Source organism: Prosopis cineraria, unplaced genomic scaffold (genome assembly GCF_029017545.1).
Source record: "Prosopis cineraria cultivar Desert tree isolate PC_DT_omini unplaced genomic scaffold, ASM2901754v1 PC7, whole genome shotgun sequence".
Lineage (NCBI taxonomy): Eukaryota > Viridiplantae > Streptophyta > Magnoliopsida > Fabales > Fabaceae > Prosopis > Prosopis cineraria.
In genome coordinates, this window is record NW_026555338.1 from 14,503,120 (window position 1) to 14,527,395 (window position 24,276).

Below are 24,276 nucleotides of genomic sequence, written 5' to 3' on the forward strand. Positions count from 1 at the left end.
AAGTTTTATTAAGAAATTTGCTGTGATTAATTCATATTTTATTGTTATTCTTTCATTTTTTTTGGGATAAAAGAACCTTAAATTTTTACTATACTAAATTAGACGAGAGTTGGTTAAAAAAATAGATGAGAGAAATTAAGTTTTTTAAGAAAATTATGTATAACTCTCATGAAATAGACTTATTTATAAATAAGTTTTATAAAATTTAAAAATTACAGTTAGGTCCTTAGGACCTAAGTGAAATTTGAAATTAAAGTGTAAAAATAACATATCAATCAAATAATTTATAATTATTTTATTAATAATTTATAACTATCATTTTAACTTTTTACAACTATAATTTTATATATTTAATATGTAAACTAATCATATATTACAAGTGTGATACTAATTGTACACAATTATTTTATCAGTATTTACAACTATCATTTTTATATTTTACAACTATAATTTTATATATATAATAGTTAAACCAACCATGTGTTAGTAGTAAAGTTTAACACAATTTTTTATAATTACTTTATTAATAATTTATAACTATTATTTTAATATTTTATAACTATAACTTAAATAATTTTTAATAGGACAGTATTGTTTTTGTACTCTCATTTTAAATTAAACTCAAATCTTAAAAACCATAGCTATAGATTCTAAATTTTACAAAATTTATTTATAAATAAGTTTATTCTACAAGATCTATACTTAATTTTTCTAAGTGTTTTTTTAGAAAATGACAATAAAATCTCTTTAAAATATATAAATGATAATTTGGCCCTTGAAATGCCATAACTCCCCTTAAGTTTCTAGAGACTTTTCTGTCATTAATGAATTTATATAAATTATCAAATTGCCTTTATTAAAAATAAATGATTCACAAATTTTATTTAAATATTCACGACTTTTCTTCTTATATTCGCAATAATACATCAGCAAATAAGAAATTTAACATGTAAAGTTGTAATTTGCTGTAACATTATTGTAAATATAAGAAAAAAAAGTTGTGAATATTTAAACAAAACTTATGAATCATTTATTTTTAATCAAAGCAATTTGATAATTTATATAAATTCATTAATAATAAAAAAGTCTCTAAAAACTTGAGGAGAATTATGGTATTTCAATAGACCAAATTATCATTTATATATTTTAGAGAGATTTTATTGTTATTTTTTCTTTTTTTAACTAAAGTAAGGAAAATAAAGTTGATTAAAGAAAAGTAAAGCAGCCAAAGTAATGCTTTGGTATTTCAAATAAAGTTTAATTTGAAAAACTCTCCCCAAAACGTTTTCTATTTTTGCATAGATTTGAACAAAAAACTTCATGCTTATGCAGCCAAAGTTATTTCTACTAGAACTAATGCTTGTTAGTCTTTTATTGTAACTTTTGCTAGAAAACAAGGATATAATTAAATCCAAGAATTGTACTGCAAGCTTATTAATTTCCAATGTAGTAACATTATTTTAGCTTGTGCAATATTGTCCCTTGTTACCAACAATAGCTAGGATAAGTGGTTGCATACTTATTTATCTAAAATAATACCTTGCAACTGCGCAAATATCTTCACCCAGATGTCATCAATTTCATCACTATTGTTCAATCTCTAAATCATAATACAAATGAAAATATCATTTATTGGAGACCTTCTATTGATGGTAGCTTCACCATCAAATCCACTTACAAGGCTATTTAAAGTCATAGAGATAGTACAAGCTTTAAGATTTGGTCTAAGATTTGGAAGTGACTTGCTTATGAGAAGATTAAATCTTTCCTTTGAAAAGCGGCTTAGGTGATCTCCAACCTAAATTCACATGCTATAATAGAGTCAATCCTTGTGTTAGGACATGCCTCTTTGGTTGTAGCTCTTTAGATTCAACCATTCATTTCTTGAGAAATTGCAAGAAATCTAGAGAGGTCTGGTTGGAATTAGTTGATCAATTTAAACTCAACACTTTCTTTTCTCTCATTTTGCAAGAATAGATACTTCAAAATGCAAAGAAAGAGGCAGGTAATTCAAATGCGAGAAAAAAAATTTGCCCACATATGCTGGAACATTGGAAGGGAAGATGCAAAAAACATCTAGAAAACACACATGACAGACATTACATTCACCAGCATCCAAGATATTCTAAACAATCTCAACCTTCAATCAAGAATCGATCACTTGTCCCTACAAAGTGATAGATCAAAAGCAAAATAGTGCCCTTTGAAAAAGGATGGGTCAAACTTGACATAGATGGTTTTGTCAACATTTATGGTGTGGCTGCCTAAAGTAGACTCATTTGAGATAATCAAGAAAATTGGATCCAAAGCTTCTCAAAATATCTAGGTTATCACCCCAGTATAGTTGCTGAACTCATAGGCATCCTTGAAGGTCTTAACACTTGTTGGACGAAAAAGTTTGACAAAGTCAACATTCACTTAGATTTTATAAAAGCACTCACACTAATTCGCAACAAGTTCTCTGCAAATCATCCTCTTGTTGAATCTATCAACAAAGTTAGAGAACTAGCTGTGAGAGACTGGATAGTCACATTTAACCACGTCTTTAGAGACACAAACAATTGCCTAATTAGATAGCTCACCAAACTCCTACCAATAACTTCAACGTTCATATTTTTGATATCTCACCCCTTGATTGTAGAAACCTTTTACATGCTGATATGACTTAAGATGTCTATTCACATGTTTTTTCTGTGGCCTTCTATTAAAAAAAACTTAAATTTAAATTTTATGGAAGAATAAAATTATTACCTAAAAATGGTTTTCATACATGTGATTTTACGTCGAGTTAGTCCAAATTATTTGAGACTTAGTTCTTATTTGGTTTGTCCAAATAATTGATTTTTTGAGAGCAAACCATGGGTTAGGTGAAAATTACCAAAACAACACAATTTTCAACTAATCAATTATCTAAACTAAACCACATTTTGTAATAAGCTCTCCTTGCCAGCATCTCTTAACCAATTTTACCATTAGAATAATAATTTTGTCAAAATTCTTTGCCTACCAATATTACCCTAGGTATCCTACGTCTTCTCTTGTTTTTGATCTCTTGTCTCTCGCTATCTTGTACCTTCTTCTTGTCAGGTCTGTGCTGTTTCTCTATCATTGTCCTCCCACCCTCGAGCTTGTCACCGTGTGCCAAGCTGATAAAGCACTCATCAAGGCCGAATAAGAAGGCTAAGGCACACCAAATGAAGATGAGGCCAAGGAAGATGCAGTAGTGGGATATAAAGCGAAAGCCGATGATGTACCTCCATTGTCATTGTTTCCTCCCAGTTGGACTCATAGTTTCCCCCATATCGGAAACATCCTTAGATACTCCTCCTACTTCCCAACCAAGGTGATGAGAGCTTGTCTCAATAAAAGTGAGAAAGCGAGAAGAAAGCAGAAGGAAGAGCTTGGTGACGGTATGCCTGACATCGCTAGAGATCGGAGGCTAAATTCATTTTGGTTTGTGTGCATGTTGAGTTCATTCTTGACTTCTCTCCCCCGAGCCTAACCCAATCAATGATGAAGACCCAAACTCAATTTTGTAGACTAAACAAAGAAGGCAGCCACGTCAAACACTAGGTGGATTTACTTAGCACAGTCATCCACCTAATCAAAGCTACTTCAGTCAAAATTAACAGTATGAATGTACTTAATCAAATGTGGCTCATGTAATATCCCAAAATTTAATTCAAGATTAATTAAGTTTATCAAGGGTAAATGAGTAATTTTGAAGAAATGTTTTGATATAAATAATTTTAATTAGGAGATTATTATTGAATTTAATTTAAAATAAAATCCAAATCTTAAATTATGATTTTTTTAGAAAATAAAAATAGTAATAATAACATTATTAAAAAATATAAGAAGAGACCCTGGCAATGAGACTGAATTAGAAGGCGGGACTCCATAATAAGATATTTTAGATGAGATTTTAAATATTCTAAAACTATATAAGTGTTATAAATATTTTTTTCAATCATAGTTTCTCTTGAGTTTCAAATTTTGGGGTTATGAAAAATATAGAATTTGAAAGAGCGTTGAATTTTTTATGAATAAATATGGTGGTAGAAGTTGTTGGTAGTATAATAAATATTCTAAAGTATTATTTTGTTGATAGAATTAGAATTTGAGGCCTTTGAATTAACTCTAGATCTCTATAAGTAGATTTTTGGTTAAATCTAAAAAATATAAATTGATTTGTTAATGTTTAGATAATTATTTGGGAGTAGAAATATATTATTAAAGCTATAAAATGATGAGTCTAGATTTTAGACTAAGTTTGTAATTTTTGAGTATTTTTAAATGTGAATTTTTGAAAATAAAAAGGAAAATTTTGATATTAGAAAATTGTTTGAAGGATGATTTTAGCCAAATTTCAATGAAATTATTGTGAATGAAGCTATTAAACTAAGTGGATAAGTTCAAATATATGAAACTGAATTTTAGAACTCAAGAGGCTAAAATTAAGGTCTTGAAAAATGAAATGAAATGAGGTAAATACTTAAGTGTTGAAATATGAGTGAAAATTGTGTTAATAATATTATTGACATATTGAAATATCATTAATTGTAGATAAATTTTTTTTTAGCACCATTCAAGCTTTTGAATGTGTTGTAACTTAAAGAGTAACTTTTAACCTCTCAAAGATTGATGTAATTAAGGAAAATATATTTTATACATTTGTGTGTTAATTAATTATTTATGTTTGTGAAATAAGTGTGTACGTGCACGCGCACGTCCAATCTTAAAATTATTATTTGTAATGCGTATGTGACTTTGTTGAGGTCCTATAATTTGTGACCAAGTTAATTGTGACATGATTTGACTAATGAGATTAAGCGTTGATGATGATGTGCATACTCTTGATTATAAATTGTGGATTATGCATGATGATGAATTGTATATGAACATGTTGAGTTTTCATATAATGCTAATGTGATTTATGTGATAATATAAAAATTGATGCATGAGGCATGATTAAAATATGATGATTCTTGATGCTTGTTGAGTAAGAAAGTTAATGAGTATGTGGGATAATTGTGAATTACATATATGAGAGTTATTCAAATGCATTTTCTCATGAGGATGATCACATGACGGGAGTTCACCTTAATAAAGGAGCTGCGGTTGTGCAAAATCCATATGGCACTTAGCTATTAATTGATAATCCTAAGGGTTATAGCCGCTATTTATCTTGTAGGATACTATAACATCGTTCTTATTAACGGACTTAACCCTGTTAGCCTATTTGGAGTTTTGAATAGAACTAGTTTTGGGTATGACACCCTATAGTATGTGATTTAGGAAAAACCATGTTCATAAGTGAGTAAAGTAACACTAATTCACTAGCCCCTCATGATATGATTGAGGCTTTAGGTAGTCTTATCACATGGACGATCCCTTTCGATTGTTGGCCCATGGATTTCATGTCAGAGGAAATAAGAGAGATATAAGGAAGATATTAATCATGCATTTATTATTATTGTTATGTCATTTGAATTATTGATGCTTATATTTGAGACTATGATTATAATTGTGGAAATGAGAACATATAATAAATATGTGAACAATGTATATGTGACCAATTGTGCTAATTTTGTACAAATATTCAGTACTGGTGGGCAATCGTGCCAATTTTGTACTTGACTTTATTATTGAGATTATTCAATGAATTAGATGTTAATGTGATTAGCATGATCTTGATATGATTGTTTACATGGTCATCTTAATGAATTTATTAGCCACTTGCATTCATGATTAATTATCATGCATTTATATAACTTAGATGTATCTTAGTTACTGAGTAGTTATATTCACCCCTTTATTTTAACATATTACAAGAACTAGTTCATCTGAAAAGAACAGAGGAAAGGAACATTAGGCCAATTGATAATAATCACTTCTGTGGGCCTTTCTCTTTTTATTTTGATATGTGCATTTAGTTTATGATATTGCCAACTAGGATAATATATTTTTGATCCACTTGCATTATGGGTTTTGTGTTGGGTAGAAATGTATTTTAGGCCCTTGGAAATGTGATTTATTGCTTATATTTATATTAATGGGCCAAAAATTATTTGTGCAAGTGAAAATAGTTATTCTATGCATGAATTTGAGAACTGAAATATTGTTATGGTCTTCTCTTGTGTTTTGTTGTCCAAGGGTGAATAGTTGATATTAATCATATATGAATGAAAAGTGAAATTCATGCATATGATAGGTTATTGATGAATAAATGATATATAGAGTATGATGACTAGGTGATAGTCATTGTGATAAATGTGATTGAGATCTTAATCCCCCATTGCCAGTTATGAAAGGGTTTGAATGGCCAAGTATTATATTGATAAATATATATATTATGTATATAGAGAGAAAATAAGGGGGGAAGTTTTTCTCCCATTTTGAGATGTGTCTCTTAATCATGCTTTCGCAGAGGTTTAATTGAATAATGTGAGCTCTTGAAATATTTTAAAGACTTGGGATCCCTTTGTTTTGTAGTGTATGAAAATACATGTTAAAAATTTGTTTAGGTTACTCTCTTATAGGATAATCCTTTTGGATTAGTCTTTGATTAACCATGATTAGTATGATAATTTAAGTCCTAATTTAGGGCACCCATTACAGCTTATATCCATGATATTATTAGAGATTAATTTGTATATTATCATCTTCATTAGTTATTATAAAATTAATGTTTAGTATTTAATAATTATTTCTTTCTCTTTTATTAAACTTATTTAAACATAGATATATTGAGTTATTTATTTACGTAGATTACATTGTTAATATCAATAATGTTTAAATTTCTATAATTAATTAGATATATAAGTTAAATAATATATTTTACTTCTTAAATAAAATTTAACAAATTTAATAATATTATAATTTAAAAAATTTAATAATATTATAAACAACTTTATCAATAATTTAATTTTAAAAAATAATGTCTTTTATGGTAATTTGTACAGCTAAAATTAATTTTGACTAAAACATCCAAACATCTTCAATTCTGTTAAAATTAATTTTAAAAAAATAATATCTAAATAAATTGTATTATAACATAATCAATTAAAAAAACTTATCATATTAATAAATTATTTTTATAATTAATTATGCTTAATTGAAATCCAAACAGGTTAATATGAAATTTGAAAATCATTTGGATACTTGAAAATATTATGATTATCTTTCAAAAATATACAAATATAATCGAATCATATACTATAATCTACAAAGTTATGAGATCAAATCTTATTATTGATGTAAGAACTTTATTAGTGGGTGATCTATAAATATTTCTATAGGACCTTTGAGGTTGGAGGCATGCTTAGCTCTTGATGAGCTTTTGGGAACCAAATCATTTAAACTTTTATTATTAAGAAAAGAAAAAGAAAAAGGAAGATGTGTTGTTATTAACATAGCCTTTTGATGTGCATTTTTCCAAGATTAAATTAAATGTTACAAGAAAAACCGTGCAAGAAAGCAAATAAAATAAAGTTACAATAGAACTTGACAAATTCATAAAGAATACATGACTTTAATTGTGATTATTGCCTTATACCTTTAACAAAAATAAAATAAAAAAGAGTTAATAGTCATTTTTGCCTGCATCTTTGCCTAAGAGGTCACTATAGACCCTAAATTTAACTATGAATTAATTCTATCCTTCAACTTTAAATATTCCCTCCCTTATTATCCTATTATTTTCCGCCATTAGTTGAGCATTATTGGACTCCACATTACATTTTTTTAACAATTTTTATTATTAAATATTTGAGTTGAGGGTACCTACTAACCCTTTAATTAAAAATTGAGGGGTAAAAATAACCGTTAATTTAACAAAAAATATTAAAAAATAGTAGAATCTACTGATGACTAACAAATTTTAAGTGGTTTTAACGTTAGGATAATGAATAAAGGAATATTTAACATTTAGGGATATACATAATTCATAATTGAGGTTAGAGTCCCTAATAGCTTTTCAAGTAAAGTTGAAAGACAAAAATGATCCTTAATTTTTTTTAAAAAAAGAGTAAAGATATTTCCTGAACTCGTCCTCACTAGGAGAAAGCCTGAGACAACGCTCTTGTTCATTTAATAGAACTTGAAAATGAGAAAATGAATTGTATCAATAATCATTTATAAAGATATTCATCTATATGTCTATGACATAAATAAATATAAGATAGTATTTGAATTGATGAATTTAAATTTAAATTTTATATTTAAAGTCTCACATATAAAATTTAAGAAAAATTAATGATTTAATCCTTATAGTTTTGACTTAATTATAACTCAATCTTTAAAATTTGACTTATTATAACTTAACTGCTAAACTTTGCTTCTTATAATTTAGTCCCTGAAGTTTGAACCTCTTAAATATTGATCCCTATATTTAAAAATTAAAATTATAAATATTAAAAATATTTTAAAATTTATTACTAATATCTTAAATTACTAAACCCTTTTAATCTTTATAAATGTTATAAATATTAAAAGTTTAAAAAATTTTTAATCTTTATAATTTTATTGTTTAAAATATAGAGACTAATATTTAAAATGTTAAAACTATATGAATTAAATTATAAGAGGCAAAGTTCAAAAACTGATTTGCAATTGAGTCAAAATTTTAAAACTGAGTTATAACAAGTTAAAATGTAAGGTTTGAGTTATAATTAGGTCAAAACTATAATGACCAAATAATTAATTTTTTCTAAAATTTATTTATGTAAAAATTTTTATTTGGATAGTGTAAAAAATTATAAAAATAAAAGAGAAGAGCTAATATTCAAAAATAAAAGATTAAAAGTAATAAGCTTACTTCTTTTCTTCATTCAATGAAAGACAATGGTATCAATATCACCGATAGTAAAAACATGAGAGAGAGAGAGAGAGAGAGAGAGAGAGAGAGAAGAGTAGAGTAGGTGGAATTTTAAATAAGGTCTAGAAGGAATTCAAAATTACAAAAATAATTATAATAACCCATGAATTTGGATCAGATCAAAATTCACATATTTCTAGGCATACAATATTTCAAATAGAGGATTTGATTCAAAACCAAATTTAAATTCAAATCATGATACATTCGAGAGAACACAAAATAAAGTTGGCAAAACATTATGCTACCCTAAAAGTATGAAAATGAAAGTGCATTCTAAAAGTTTTTTGAGAATATTATTAATAGTGTATTTGGTGGATGTAAGAGGATAGATCTTTTAAAAAGTGAATTGTTATTTGACTGTGTTACTTCAAATTTAATTTATTATTTTTTTTATTTAAAAAATATTATCAACTCATTGGAAATATAACCATCATTTAAATAATAATAATAATAATAATTAGAGATCAAGTTTTTAACATTATAGATTCAATAATAATCATATTAATATTTAGCCTTGATATATGTGTATATATATATTCAAATATTTAAAAAATTTTAGTTCAATATATTAAATTTTATATTATTTAAAATTTTTATTAACCAATAAACATTTGTCTAGTTGGTTAAACTTTTTTTAATACAAAATCTATCATATATTCCTTCTATTAAAAAATGTAAAATATTTTTAAAGAATTAAATATTCAAAAATATAAAATATTTTTAGTCTTTTGAAATATAATTATACCTTTTTTTTTAAGTGACTCTATTAATAATAATTTTATATTTATTGTAGAGTGTTTAATTGAAATAAATATGAAAAGATAAGATTAATTTAAAAATAAATAACCACTTTATTGAAAGGTGAAATTCAATTAAAATTGCCTTACATTTTTAACGGAGAAAGTATATTTTTGAATTATGTAAATTTTTAATATTAATATATATTGAAACATTTATTTTATTTTTATTATTCAACCTATCAAATTTCTTGTTATTTCAAATTTTTATTATATTTTTTAAATATTTTAAATATATTACATTTGTATGATAAAAATTATACATAATCATAAATCAATGTATTTTTTTAATAATTATACATTCAAAAATATATTTTATTATTATAATCTAAATAACTTTCAATTTACGAAACTAATTTTTCAAAAAATATATTCAAATACAAACTTGTTACAACAAATAATTTTTATTAAACTGACTTTGCTCAAACTAATTTTTAACAAAGTAACTTTTCACTATCAGAAAACCAAACCTGCACTATTAGTCAGTCATCAAACAAAATACATGGCCATCTGAACTAATCTCTGCTTGAATCCACACTTCTCGTAGAACACTTTGTTCTCATGGCTGCAATCAAGTATTACCTTATAGCAACCCCTTGAACGAGCATGATCTGTAAGGAACTTGATCACTTTCTTTCCCAGTTGCTTCCCTCGTGCACTGGAATCAACAACATCTTCAATATGACCAAGCTTGCCACAATTTCCTAGGAATTTCTTTTCAATGAATACACTCCCTGTTGCAATAACCCTCTCACGAAGTTCATCCTCTATGACACATATAACATGATCATCTCCGGGCGAACCGAGCTCGAGAAACCGATCCTAGAATTCCTTGTCAGATACGGAATCACAGATGCTAAGTTGTTGTGGTAACTCCATAAAACCTTTTCCCTTGTCTGAGATCTCTAATCTTCTGACTCTAGAAGTTTTGCTCTTGGCCAAATGTGTCACTGTTCTGCATCTTCTTCACCGCAGCTTCTGTTCCTCTAAAAGTTACAGAGTGGATACAATTCATTCAAACCAACAACTGAATACTATAAGAGCATTTTTCAGTTATCCTCAAAAAGTAAGAGTAATATAAATTTATTATTAGTACCAAAAGGCGAATGCCACATATTTCATTTTTCTAACTCTATAATTATACCCTCAATAATTTTTTTTAAAAAGAAAAAACAACCTTGGTCAATTTCCGCAGTACAAAAACAGTTATTTTGACTGCCATTATCTTGAGTGACACAGTAAACCATAGCTACCAGTGTTAGCAGAACATGGTAATCCATAATACTTTTTTCCAAAATATATATGACACAGAAAAAAAGTGAAGTAGTTATTTCAAAATTCAGATTATTATCGACATAAAGAGCAACTAAGAGAGAGTTTCCCAAAAGATGAACGGAATTCCAATTAATTCCCAAGAAAATTGATGTGACAGTGAATATGATTAATATTAACTGCATCATAACCAAATCGTACCCATTCATAATTCGTCTCAATAAAAACAAAAGTAAAAACCTAGTCAGTGACAGACATAACATTAGCAGCAACACTGCACAAGAACCTAGCAATAACAACTTTAAAGGACGACAATTTTAAAGTTTGATTCACTCTCTTACCTTCTTCTCAGCAAAAAATGATCATATAATAAGCAAATTAATGATTGAAGCACATACGCAGCACTGAAATACCACCAATTTACTCATGATCAAAATTAGGTTGGCAGGTGCAGTCAAAAATTTCTTTGGTGGCTAGAAGAATATAAAAAATGACAATTTCAATCTTTGATTCCTAGCTTACTAAGAAGAATTTATTTATTAAAGAGAATGTGTTTGTAGTCTTGTTCGATGCTTGACAATTATGAAGCACTTAATCTTCATGTTAGTACAAGGCAAGAAAAAATAGAGAAAGATTACTATAACGTTTATGGGAATTCCTGGCGGAGTCAAATGGAAAGATGCAACTTGAATGTATCATGGAGTTAATGAAAATGTCTGAAAGGAAATAAAGTCATTATGGAAGTTGATAGTTATAATAGTGCCAAGGTGATAGACTATGATTTCCTTGAAATGCCCAATTTAAATATTAGAATTGGAATATGTTAAAGAGAGATAGGAAATGCTGAATCAAGAACAATTTGAATTGTTTAAGATGTGTTATAGTTGTTTATAAATATTAGGTGTAACTTCTATTTGAAGAAGTATTAAATAATGATGGTTTAAAATAACAACAATTCGCAATAGAATTAATAAATGGAAATTAGATCAGAAGTTAATAAAGGTCTCTTTTCTCAGGGTATATAGGTAGCTTTAAAGGAAATTCCGGTCGCACAGGTCTGCTACAGAAAGTAACTGTGTTCATATTGCCAAATTCAAATTAAACCCTAAAAATCAAATCTCGACAGAGGAAAAGCAGCAGTGTGAAAGAGATTTAACAGCAGAGCTAACAATATAGGAAGGACATAGATAATGAAAGTTTACCCCGAAAAGAACAAGAACGAGGCACGCACTAGCTGACTGCTGGGGACTGGGGAGCCAGAAGACGTCACCGGAAAGCTAGGAGATGCCGTCGATTTCCCGGGGATTTGGGGATGAGGGAGAAAGACGGTCGAATGTCGATTGTTGAAGACAACGAAAATGAATTTGGGAACTTGGCAAAGAGACGAGACGAAGACGAGAGTGAGAGTATGCGCGACACCGCGGGGACCCCCCCCCCAAAAAAAAATTTTGTCCCACATTTCTTAAAAAATTACTAATTTGATAGTCTTAATCAAAGAAATTTGTGTAAGAAAATACTCCTTTAATCTTGATTATGAACCACATCTAATGAAATTAAAAAAAAATTAAAACACATTAAATCTATTCAAAAATTTAATAAATTTTTAATTTTATCTTTATTTAATATAAATATTTTAATAATATATTATCTCCTTGCAACATTCAATGAAAGCAAGGCATTAAATTTTTTTTATAAAGCAAATAAAAAAATCTTCTAATTCTGCATTAAAAATTTGCTCCTTCTGTCCTTCATAATGTCCGAAAAACGTACACTTAAATTTTACTCAATTGGAATTTTTTTTAAACGAATGTTACAAATATATGATCAATATCTAATCATATCATTGCATCTACAATGCTATAAATATGGAGGAACTAAAAAAAAAAAAAGAACTTTAAATATGAAAAGAAGGGAAAGTTAAAAAAATTATCGGTAAATAAATTATATTAAAAAACTAAAAAGTTATGCAATTTTCTCAATGATGAAATAATGCTCTTTCCATTGCTTATAAGAATGAAAAAAAAATTCACTTGCAATAAAACAAAATAGGTATAGAAGTCTTGTCACGCCTAAAAAATAGAGGGTTATTGGCACAGGCGCAAACTACATCGCGCATTCTTGTAAGCTGTAACATGAAAAATTCAATTTATTTTTTTAAAAATAATTAGATTATATAGAATTTATAACACTTTTACTATTACTTATCATAAGAAGACTTCAACGTTTTTGTAGAAATTTTGGCAGAACCTTTGCTGTAATTAGGATCTCCTGAAAATTTTACAACAAATTTTTTTACAGATGATAGTATAAATTAGGAGCATAGCTCCCTCCAGCCAGCAACCAATATATAAATCAAAATAAAACTCTAACAACAATCTATGTGGAGCACTAATCTTTCTTTTAAATCAAAATACATACGACTTACATATTTACATCAAAAGTAACAGTACCAATCAAAAATTTCCACCCAATGCAGTTTATATTGCCCTTCAGAAGTCGATGGTGGGATTAGTGTCAACTAACAAATCCGAGACCAAAATAAGTTTTTTAGTGAATAGTATTCCCAAAGTAAAATTTTTAAAATTTAAATCAACAAACTCTAATAATGGTGTAAACTAATTAAAAGTAATTCCACAAAATAAATTTATAGTCCTATAAGTCATAACCATAATTGTAAAATGAGAGTAAATTGAAAGCAATTTATATTATTATGCTTAAAGAAAACAATTTACTCACATATAACTCAGAGTGGTATAATTGATAGGCAAAATCATGTAAATTTCAAAAACACATATTAGTCAACATTTAAAATTTTAAGAACTCAACAAAACATGTTACAAATGTGGACACACAGTCCACGAGGGTAAGTAACCAAATGCAGCCAAAGCTATGAAAAACAAACATGGACACACAATCCACAAGGGTAAATAACCAAATACAACTCAAGCCATAGAATCAAATGTGGGTACAAAACTCACGAATACCAAATGTGAGAATAAAGCTCATGAAACAAACTAGCTAGTGTTTAACCACAATGCGCTACGAGCTAATGGAACTGCCGTTAGTAACAGTTGTAACACTTGCCCCGAGTGTTATCCAAAAATCACACAATTCAAATAAACTAAGTGTGGTTAAGGAATTAATTCTAAAACCAACTTAGGAAACAAACCATTTAAAGCCTTTAAAAAAAATTTATAGGTTCTACCTATAGCACGCAGAAGCAAGCTAGACGAAAGTGAAATAAAAAGATGCTGTCATGACAGCATGACAGCCCTCCTGGGCCAACTTCTGGGAGGCACCGTTTCATCATTTGACCTCCGATCGAAGTGATTTTAAAGCTCACACATCACATTCAAATGGTACTATAAGTATACCAAATTTCAAAAAGATCTAACGGTCAGATTGAAAATTAGACATGTTAAAAAATTGATTATTTTTGCTGTCATGATAGCTAAAAAGCTGTCATGACAGCACTTCCGGACCAACTTTTGGAATGCACCATTTCATCATCTGACCTCCGATCGGAGTGATTCCAAAGTCCACATGTCACTTTTAAAAAATACTATTAGCATACTAAATTTTGAAAAGATCCAACAGACGGATTAAATTTTGTGCAGGTTACAACATCAACACTGTAGCTGTCATGACAGCAATTTAATGCTGTCATGACAGCACCTCCAGACCAAATTCCGGAGTGCGTCATTTCTCCGTCCGATATCTGATCGATGTGATTCCAAAGCCCACACGAATCTTATAAAAGGTTTTACTTGTGACCCAAATTTTAGAGAAATCCAACGGTCGGATTAAGATTTGGACACCGGGATGCAAAAGTGCAGCTTTTTGGTAAAAACCATTTTCAAAATTGTCCAAATCTCATCCTAATGGTCACAAACCTGTGGGAACACTTTGGACACGTCAAATAAGACTAAAAACACCTGATAGAACATTCAAATGATAGAAAACCTCCATACATCAAAATTTGACCACCCAGGTGCCATTTCCCAAAATGGACCCTAAACCCTCAAAATGCACAAATCATACAAGAGTGGTCACAAATCAATTCAAATACCATGTATTTATATAAATACATATGCTAAACATTTTCACTTAGCTCAGAGCTCCTTGTGGGGCCCACGCACCCACTCTCTCTATCCAAGGTGTATGTTTGCCCATAGCACACCATTTGCAATGCAACCACTTTGCATTTGCTTATAAAATCACATATATATCAAAATAAATATCTGCTTGTAATAGAAACTTGATCTACTAATTAAATCCATCAAAACTACACACCATAACCAAGTTTCCTAGCTACAAGTCTACAAACAGACAAAAATTCATACACAAGCACACAATCCACACATATTCACACACACATACATAATCATATCCTACTGGCACCCTAATCTTAAATACATTACAATATATTTGCTCAAAAGAAAGGGGTTGCAGTTCTTTACAAATAACAAGCAAACCCCTAGCTTTGCTCCTTTTCCCGTCCACCACTAGATCCTTCGCCTGGACCTAGAATATTGAAAAAAAAGGGGTGAGATAACCACAGTCTCAGTAACAACGAAATCTACATTGATTATTACAAAGTAAGCCATAATCAAATAAACGAATAATAAATTCAATATAGTATATAATTTAGCCATTTAAAATGCATAAATGCATAACCTAGGCCGGTATGGCCTTTCATGACCAACAGAATGCCCCCTGGCACTCTTTAACTCGCAGGTAAGCCTTATACCTACTTGTACCTCCACAGACACAAAACATAATCTAAGGCATGATCTAATCCACCGAACCTCCTATGCCCCTTCGACATGAATCCTAAGCAGTTGAAGCTAACTCCCTCCCAGAACCAGCCCAACTTACTTTCTATGTGAGGGCTACCTTGGCCTAGGCACTCAACCTCACACTTCATATGTTGGATTCCCTCCCCCACTGAGAGGTGTCGAACACTCAATACGTTAACCACTTTAGTACACTGAGCCCACAATATGTAAGACAACACTGAGTACTGACAGTGTGCCATAGAATATCAAAAATCCACACCTTCTCATTGGTGAACTCCCACCGAGATCATGCCTTTTACTCTTGTCTACCTTTTCTGAGTATTGACCATTCAACACTCTAAAGTAGTATAATATTTATAAATCTCATTTCCATAAAAACATTGTTATTAAACAATTAGAAAACATATTTGCACTATAATCAAAGTAGTACCCCATAACCCCTTATAAAGCACATTTAATCTTTTAAAATATGTAATGCATGATAACTAGTAATATTTATTCAAAAATAACTAAAACAAAGTAATAAGAAATATAAATTCCTCTGTTACCTCAACCCTTTGGTACCAAAAGAGTTCCCCTTGTACAAAATAGGGCTTGGTTTGTTCCTTACTTCTCAATAAGTTCCACCAACAATTTCCTATAACATATAAGTGATCCACATCACTTATAATAATAAATAGCATTAATGAAAACTATAACTCATACCACACAACTTGGGTCAATGAGTCATAATCCACCCTAATAGTCCATATATTAAACCAAACATTCACATAGTATCACTTAACCACCAAAACCATTTATTAGCCATCATTAGGCTAATTTTCAATTTATATAATTTTTTATCAATAAAAACCTTCACTTAGTATCACCAACTTTCACCATTAGCCCTTATAATGAAAACCAAACCTTAATTTAAATCTTATTGGGCTCAAATAGAAAAATTATAACTAAATCAATAAGCTTAAACTATTGAAGAGCAAAAACCCAATTTCTCAAGGTTTATTTTGTGCCCAAAACACCTCTTTTCATCCAATTATCCACTCAAAATATTAGATCACTATATAGAAACTCAAAACATGCTCCCTAGGATCCAAAGAAACAAAAGCTTACAAGAATAAAGCCTTTAGGATCAAAATCCAAAAATTTCCTCTTCCAAAAATTGAAGAAAATCAAGAGAAAGAGAGGAGGATTGAAGTAGGGAGTTCACCTATCGTGTAGCTGAGCTCGCAACAGTCGCAAAGACTTCTAGATCCAAGCCTAACTCCCTCCCTTTCTCTTCTCTTCTTCCTCTCTCTCTCTCTCCCGTTTGTGCGTTTCTTTCCTTGTTCATTTTCTCTGTGTTTCTGGTCTGTTTTGCTCTTTAAAACTAATGCTAAAACATTTTGAGGCAAATTACAAGAAAGGACCCAATATTTTTTATTATTGCACAAAAGCCTGGGTCAACTTTGGTAATTTTTTCCATAGTTAAAAATCAAATAAAACTAAACTTTTGCTTAGTAAAATTCAAACTCTGGACCTCTATCAAATTATTCTAAATTTTAATTTAATTATAGATATTTTATTTTATTTTATTTTTATAAATCCGAGTCTTAAAATTTTGGGATGTTACAACAGTGTTCTGTTTAGAGTCCTCTTAAAAATTCACGTTTCAAAGATGCGAGAGGAATAATTGCTGCTGTAATAAAATTACCATTCTTAATGTCAAACTCGTACGAATTGTTTCAATTCTCAAAATTTGTGAAAATCATACTTTATAACTAATATACCAAACTTGCAATAATTGAATAGCCAATACATTCCAAAGCTTAACAACCATACAAAAATACTTTCATCAATCTTGAAAACACACTTTTGAAAATAATAAATGCACATATCATAACTCGTTTGTCCTTCATTGATCTTTCATAATTTTTAAAATTAATGTAATTCATAAGAATAAAATATTTCAGTGAAAGACTGTTAAAAATAAATTAAATGGAATGCTATTCACTTATTCGTCAGACTTTCAAATTCTCAAAGATATTCTTTTCTTTAATTCTGCTCATGGTCCTGTTCTTCCTCACTTCCTATCAGAATATCAAAAAATGAAATTTTTATCATAACTCCAAACCAACCATCATCATTTAAAATTCCAAAACCAACATTATATTTAGAGTTGATATAAGTGTTATCATTAATATCACTAATCTCCACCAATTTGTTTTAGTCAAAACCATCCATTCATAATTCCATAGCTTCCATACTAACATACTTCTCCCACCAAACATTATCCTTCATACTTATAACCTTCCCCAATCTTGAGGTAAAAATTTTCTCATAGATTTTACACCAATTACTTTAGGTGCATAAATTCTAATTATTTAAGTTATATATCCATGCTACTCCCTTCCCATCTTTTCTTAATAGCTTCTTTAATCATATTCAATTCAAATTAGATTTATTTAACTCCAAAAATTATGACTCACACACACACACACATACATATTTTATCAAACTTTAAAATGGACTTCCAACTTAAATTTGAGTCCTCTCCCTCCTATAACAGCGCGGCTCAGCAGCAACAGAAAGCATGCATAAATAATTTTTTTTTTCTTTTAACTCCGATCATCCACATACAGTCACGGACAGCAACAGGGGAGTCAAGTTTTGCCACTTTAATCATCAGTTCGCATATATACATAGCAAGAAAAACCTAAACGTTAAGCTTCCTCACGCACAGCCACAACAGAACATGCTGACCCTCTGTAGCCTCATGCGCGCACACAACAGCAGATAAATGAAATTTGTAACTACACGCAGAGCAGCGACAGCAGCATAGAGAAGAACAATTTTTCTTTCAGCATTCAACTCCCTTATTCCTTCCATTCACATGCACAACAAAACCAGCAAATGAAAGAGTTCAAACTCGTCACCTCAGAAAAGCTGACAGCGCGTACACCAAGAAGAAGGAAACGAAACCTACAGTTGAACAAGAGGGATCCACTGAACACGACTTGGCAAAAATGAAAAGAAACGAATCAGCAGCAACCCAACCTAATGAAGACAGACAGAAACGGAACAGAGAACGACGAGAAAGAATAAAGACAGGGAATGCAGATTCGAACACGTGACCTAATGAGAGAATTCATATTCTGCTACCACTGCACTAGCTTTCTTTCTTATCACATTTATTCCAAGAATTTATATAATTGCTATATAATTAATTTTTTAATTTTTTTTCCCTTAAATTCTTGGGTTATCACAAGTCTATTAGATGTGTTAATATTAATTTGAGATGACAAACTTGCATAGAGACAAAATGCATAAAATTCAATAATAACATTTATGTTCACAAACCTGTCTGCAGTGTTTCAATATGGCAAACCAAATTCATATTTAAAAAATTCATTTTGGTTGGAACTTGATGATGTCTCATTCTTCTTTTACATGGCATCCTCCAACTTCCTGGTTTAGGATGTATAAACTTATAATGAAACCCCATCAATCCATTTTGGTGAAACCCCATAAAAAATACATATAAGATCTGCCCTTTTTTTTCCTTCAACACAACCCTTTTAAAATTCTCGAACTGTTCAAACTCAGGAATAGACACGCGAGCTGCATATGAAAAATTTGAAACTACCCCATTCCCTGTTCAACAAATAATGGTATATCATGTTAACTGTTGAGGGGGAAAAAGTAAGATTTTGCAGGATCTAAGTAAGATGAGAACAAAGAAAATAACTGGATGGAAGATGTCAAATTAGTATGCTATTAAAGAAAAAAATGAATATATAACATTTTCTGACAAAAAACCTATAGTTTTAATTAGTTCAGATAATAATATAGCTTTATATCAGGAATTTAGTATACCCACAAAATAGACATGGATATAAAAAACATGATCTAGTTCTATATACACACATACTGATAAATAGGGGGAAAAGTACAATCAAGTAGCTACAATATCATATTTACAGTAGCAGTCCACTCACGGTTAAATAAAAAGGAGGCAGAAGACAAGTAGCAGACTAAGACATAGATTTCTGCTATAGAATTAGGGAAATAATATGCCTATACAGTGGTAGGTTGTAGCAAATAATGATAATACACACTAAATCGTTTAACAAATTAATTAGACATAACTTGACCCTACAATAACTTGAAGATGTCAGCACCCTCTGAATCAAAATTCTCATCTGTGACCATATCTTAACTATGCTAATTCTTCTATAATATGCAGAACCATAAAGTAAATAACTAAAGAAATACAAAAACTACATGTTACAAGTCAGTTAACTTAATAATGACTAAAACATGAATGACATCGGTGGTAACCAATGAAATTAGTTACATCATGTGGTAATTATAACAGTTCATAATAAAGTTAGACAAAAAAAAAAAAAGTCCAAAGAACAGTTGCTACAGAAACAAAAAAGATGTAGCAGTAAAGAGAATAAAATGCTTGTACTGGACATAAGCTAAATAATTGAAGAAAGATCATGTGACAATTAATAAAAAACACAGATCCACGATTGTCATGAAGAACTGAGTGGAAGTACTAATAGTATGAAGGGATCACAAAGAATTAGACTAAAAACTAAAATCACAGTTGATAAAAAAAACTTCAAAAGATAGATTTCTCTCATAAAACACAATTTGTTAAAATATGGGATGTTACCAATACTATAAGTACATAACACAAACCTAATGTAGGCTAGTGGCAAAAGGCATTACGGTGTAAGTAGATTGGAAGATGTCAAATCAGTATGCTGTTAAAGGAAAAAGAAAAAAAAAACTATTCAACTACACAAAATGAAACCATGAAGATTTGACAAAGTGACAGGTACCTATTCAGAAACTACCCAGCACAGCCAATTTGAATCTTGAACTGGGTAAAACTTTATGATTAACTCACTTAATACCACATTATCTTTACCAAAAGAAACATAGATGATCCAACATGTACTTGAATACTATCAAATAAGTTGGTCACTAACATCTTCAGTTTGATTGTCTTGAAAGACAGATTGTCCACGGTTAGACGGTGAACTAGGTGAAGTCTCATACCACTGGGATCTTGGTTTTCTTTGTCCTGCATCATTAACCTTGAAAACTTCCTTTTAAAAGGAGGCATCATATGTTAATGACAGAATGAATTAAAGGAAAACATATCAATGGATCATGAAATACACAAATTAAAGGCATATAGGAAAGATGAAAATGAAACGGAAAGTATAGAGTTTTTCCTTAAGAAACAAGAGTTAACAAAATGTATCAACTTCTGTTATATTGACATCACTAACAAAAAAAAAAAATTGAGACTATTACTATAGGTATTGATGATATGGAGAATGGCACAAAATCTGCTAACCTCAACATGAAACATTCATCAAGAAGCAATCTGAGGTTATGAAATGAAATGTAGGCATGAAAAGTGACAGTTATGAAAGGAAGTATGAAATTTGAAGCACAATCTAAATGAATAAATTTGAGTTGCAACACTAAAGGTTTAACTAATACTCATATGAAATGAATTGAATAGCTCTATGATATCCCTGGTTTAGTTATTCCTCCTTAATCTGATTTTTTCCCATTATTTGACATTAATTACATAGCATATAAGTATATATGAGGAGTCATTAGACTAAATAATTAGATAATTCATTTAAAGAACTTGTAAGGACAAAACCAATGTACTTGACATGATCTAAGACAAAAGGCACTGTTGGAAACACCTAAACTTCTGTGCTAAAACAACAACAACAACAACAACAACAACAACAACAACAAACCTTTATCCCACTAGGTGGGGTCGGCTACATGGATTGCAAGACGCCATTGTGCTCTATCATTTATTAAGCTTTTAGAAATATTATTAATTAAGAGATCACGTTCAACAACTTCCAAGAGTGTTCTCTTAGGCCTTCCTCTACCTCTCTTAATCGGACTCAAAGTTATATGTTCCACTCTTCTCACTGGTGCCTCCCTTGGTCTTCTTTGTACATGCCCAAACCATCTCAACCGATTTTTTACCATTTTTTCCTCAATAGGTGCCACCCTCACTTTTTCACGTATGTGCTCATTTCGAATTTTATCTTTACGTGTATGTCCGCACATCCATCGTAACATTCTCATCTCTGCTACTCCAACTTTATGCTCTTGCTGTCCCGTTAGAGCCCAACATTCACTACTATATAACATTGCCGGTCTGATAGCAGTACGATAAAACTTTCCTTTAAGTTTATTAGGCACCTTACGGTCACAAATAACTCCTTTAGCTTTTCTCCAATTAAACCACCCAGCTTGAATTCTATGTGAAATATCTCCACTGATTTCGCCATCATTTTGGATAATGGCTCCCAAATATCTAAACTTTTCCACTTGAGGTATAATTTGATCTCCCAATTTCACTTCCAAATTATTTTCGAATAGTCCTTTATCAAATTTACAATATAAATATTCCGTCTTACTTCTACTCAGACGAAAACCTTTCGACTCCAATGTCCTCCTCCATAACTCAAGTTTGCAATTAACCTCTTCTCTTGTCTCTGCTATAAGAACTATATCATCCGCGAAGAGCATACATTTCGGGATTTCCTCTTGAATATGTTCCGTCAAAACATTTAAAATCAAGTTGAACAAATAAGGACTCAGAGATGATCCCTGATGTAGCCCAATCTTTATAGGAAAATCCTTTGTTTGACCACTAGGCGTTCTTATACTAGTTTTTACCCCCGCATACATATCTTGTATGGCTTTAATATAAGCAATCCGTACTCCCTTTTTTTCCAACGCTTTCCAAAGCACTTCTCTTGGTATACGGTCATAAGCTTTTTCCAAATCAATAAAAACCATGTGTAGATCTTTATTTTTACAACGATACTTTTCCATTAATCCCCTTAGTAGATAAATCGCCTCTGTAGTTGATCTACCTGGCATAAAACCAAATTGATTCTCAGAAATACTTGTCTCCAATCTCAACCTGTGCTCAATTACTTTCTCCCACAATTTCATTGTGTGGCTCATGAGTTTAATCCCTCTATAGTTAGTACAATTCTGAATATCTCCTTTATTTTTATAAATAGGAATTAATGTACTTCTCCTCCACTCATCAGGCATTTTCTTGGACCGTAAAATCACATTAAATAACTTAGTTAAACTTCTGTGCTAAAACAAAAAGTCAATTAGTGCAATGAATGAAAAAGGAACTGATGACCCATATCTGACCCCTAGGAACTACTACACCGCGAATTTAGCTTTACTAAGTGACAGCAAAAAAATTTCATTACTCCTACAAGTCCATAATTGCTGTTGAAGTATGACAGCAGCAGAGAAATATGTAAAGCTGGTGCAAATCTGATAAAAAGACGGAAAATGAACAAGTCACTGCAAGCTCGCCGAAGTTACTTCGTTTTCTCTCCTATCCTTCCTTGCCCGTGCGACAGCTCTCCCTCCTTCATAAGTATAGAGTCGTCACTGCATCTGTGGGGTGTGAGTGCGTCTGGTTTTTGACTCCCTCTAGTCCGTCTGTGCATCGTCAAAGAGAGTGCAAGGGGTGTGAGAGAGAGAGAGAGGAAGAGAGAGAGGGAGAGCATCGAACCATGGCCTCCATTGTTCATCGTTGCTGCCGTCGTCGTTCTGGTTGTGTGGTTGTGGATGTTCGAATCGTCTCCCTTTCCCTTCATCGTTGTCCGTTCGTCGCTGGTGACTGTGGAAGTGCCATTGGTTCTTCCTCTTCCCTGAATGTGTAGCAGTGTCAAGTCTCCCCTGTTCAGTGTTGCAACTGTTCTTCCTTCCTTCTTCATGCTGTTCCCAACGTTAATGATCTAAGGTGAGAGATTTCTTCCCTTCCCTACGCTAATCTCGTATATGTATTGTGCATTGTGATTGTGGGTTTTCCCTTTTCCTGCTGTTGTGACAAGTGTGAAGACAGGGTCTAATTTTCTCCAGGTTTTATATATATATATATATATACACGCACAATAATAGCTATGTTGAAGGGATGATGTTAAGAGGTCAGGTTAATTTAAAGGCTGATATTAAAGAATTTATGGGAAGTGGCTGGGAAATTTTATTGGAAAAGTATGATGATTTGATGTTGTAGAATGGTTGGATAGTTGTTGGAATGGGATTTAAAGAGAAGAGCTTACTATTAAAATTTAAATATTATATTGCTTGCGAGGTGTTCGGTAATATACCTGTTAGGAGAGCTTGCTTGATTTTGTATTTTTTAAAATTCTGTTAGTTAGGATAAAAAGCATGACTGATTTGAGGGTGCTATTTAGTGGAAGTTAACTTGAAAATTGTAAAGGAATTTGATTATGAAGTTATTATATGACAAATTGAATTTTGAGAATTTTACCATTGATGATTCATAAACCATGATATTGTTTTATGATTTGTTTTGTAATGCACTTAAGATGTTCAATAAAAATGGGTGATATAAGTATTTTTTGAGTTAATAGAGTAATTAAGTTTGGTGTACACGCATGCATATACCTTAAAATTTAGCTACTTGTGCTAAAAGCAAATCTAAAAGACAATAATG

At 30.5% G+C, this 24,276-nt stretch overlaps 1 pseudogene; it reads right to left on the reverse strand.

The window, feature by feature from the left end:
- Window positions 1–10,106: 10,106 nt before the first annotated feature.
- On the reverse strand, window positions 10,107–23,533 carry LOC129316495 (glucosamine 6-phosphate N-acetyltransferase-like; annotated as a pseudogene).
- Window positions 23,534–24,276: the final 743 nt, after the last annotated feature.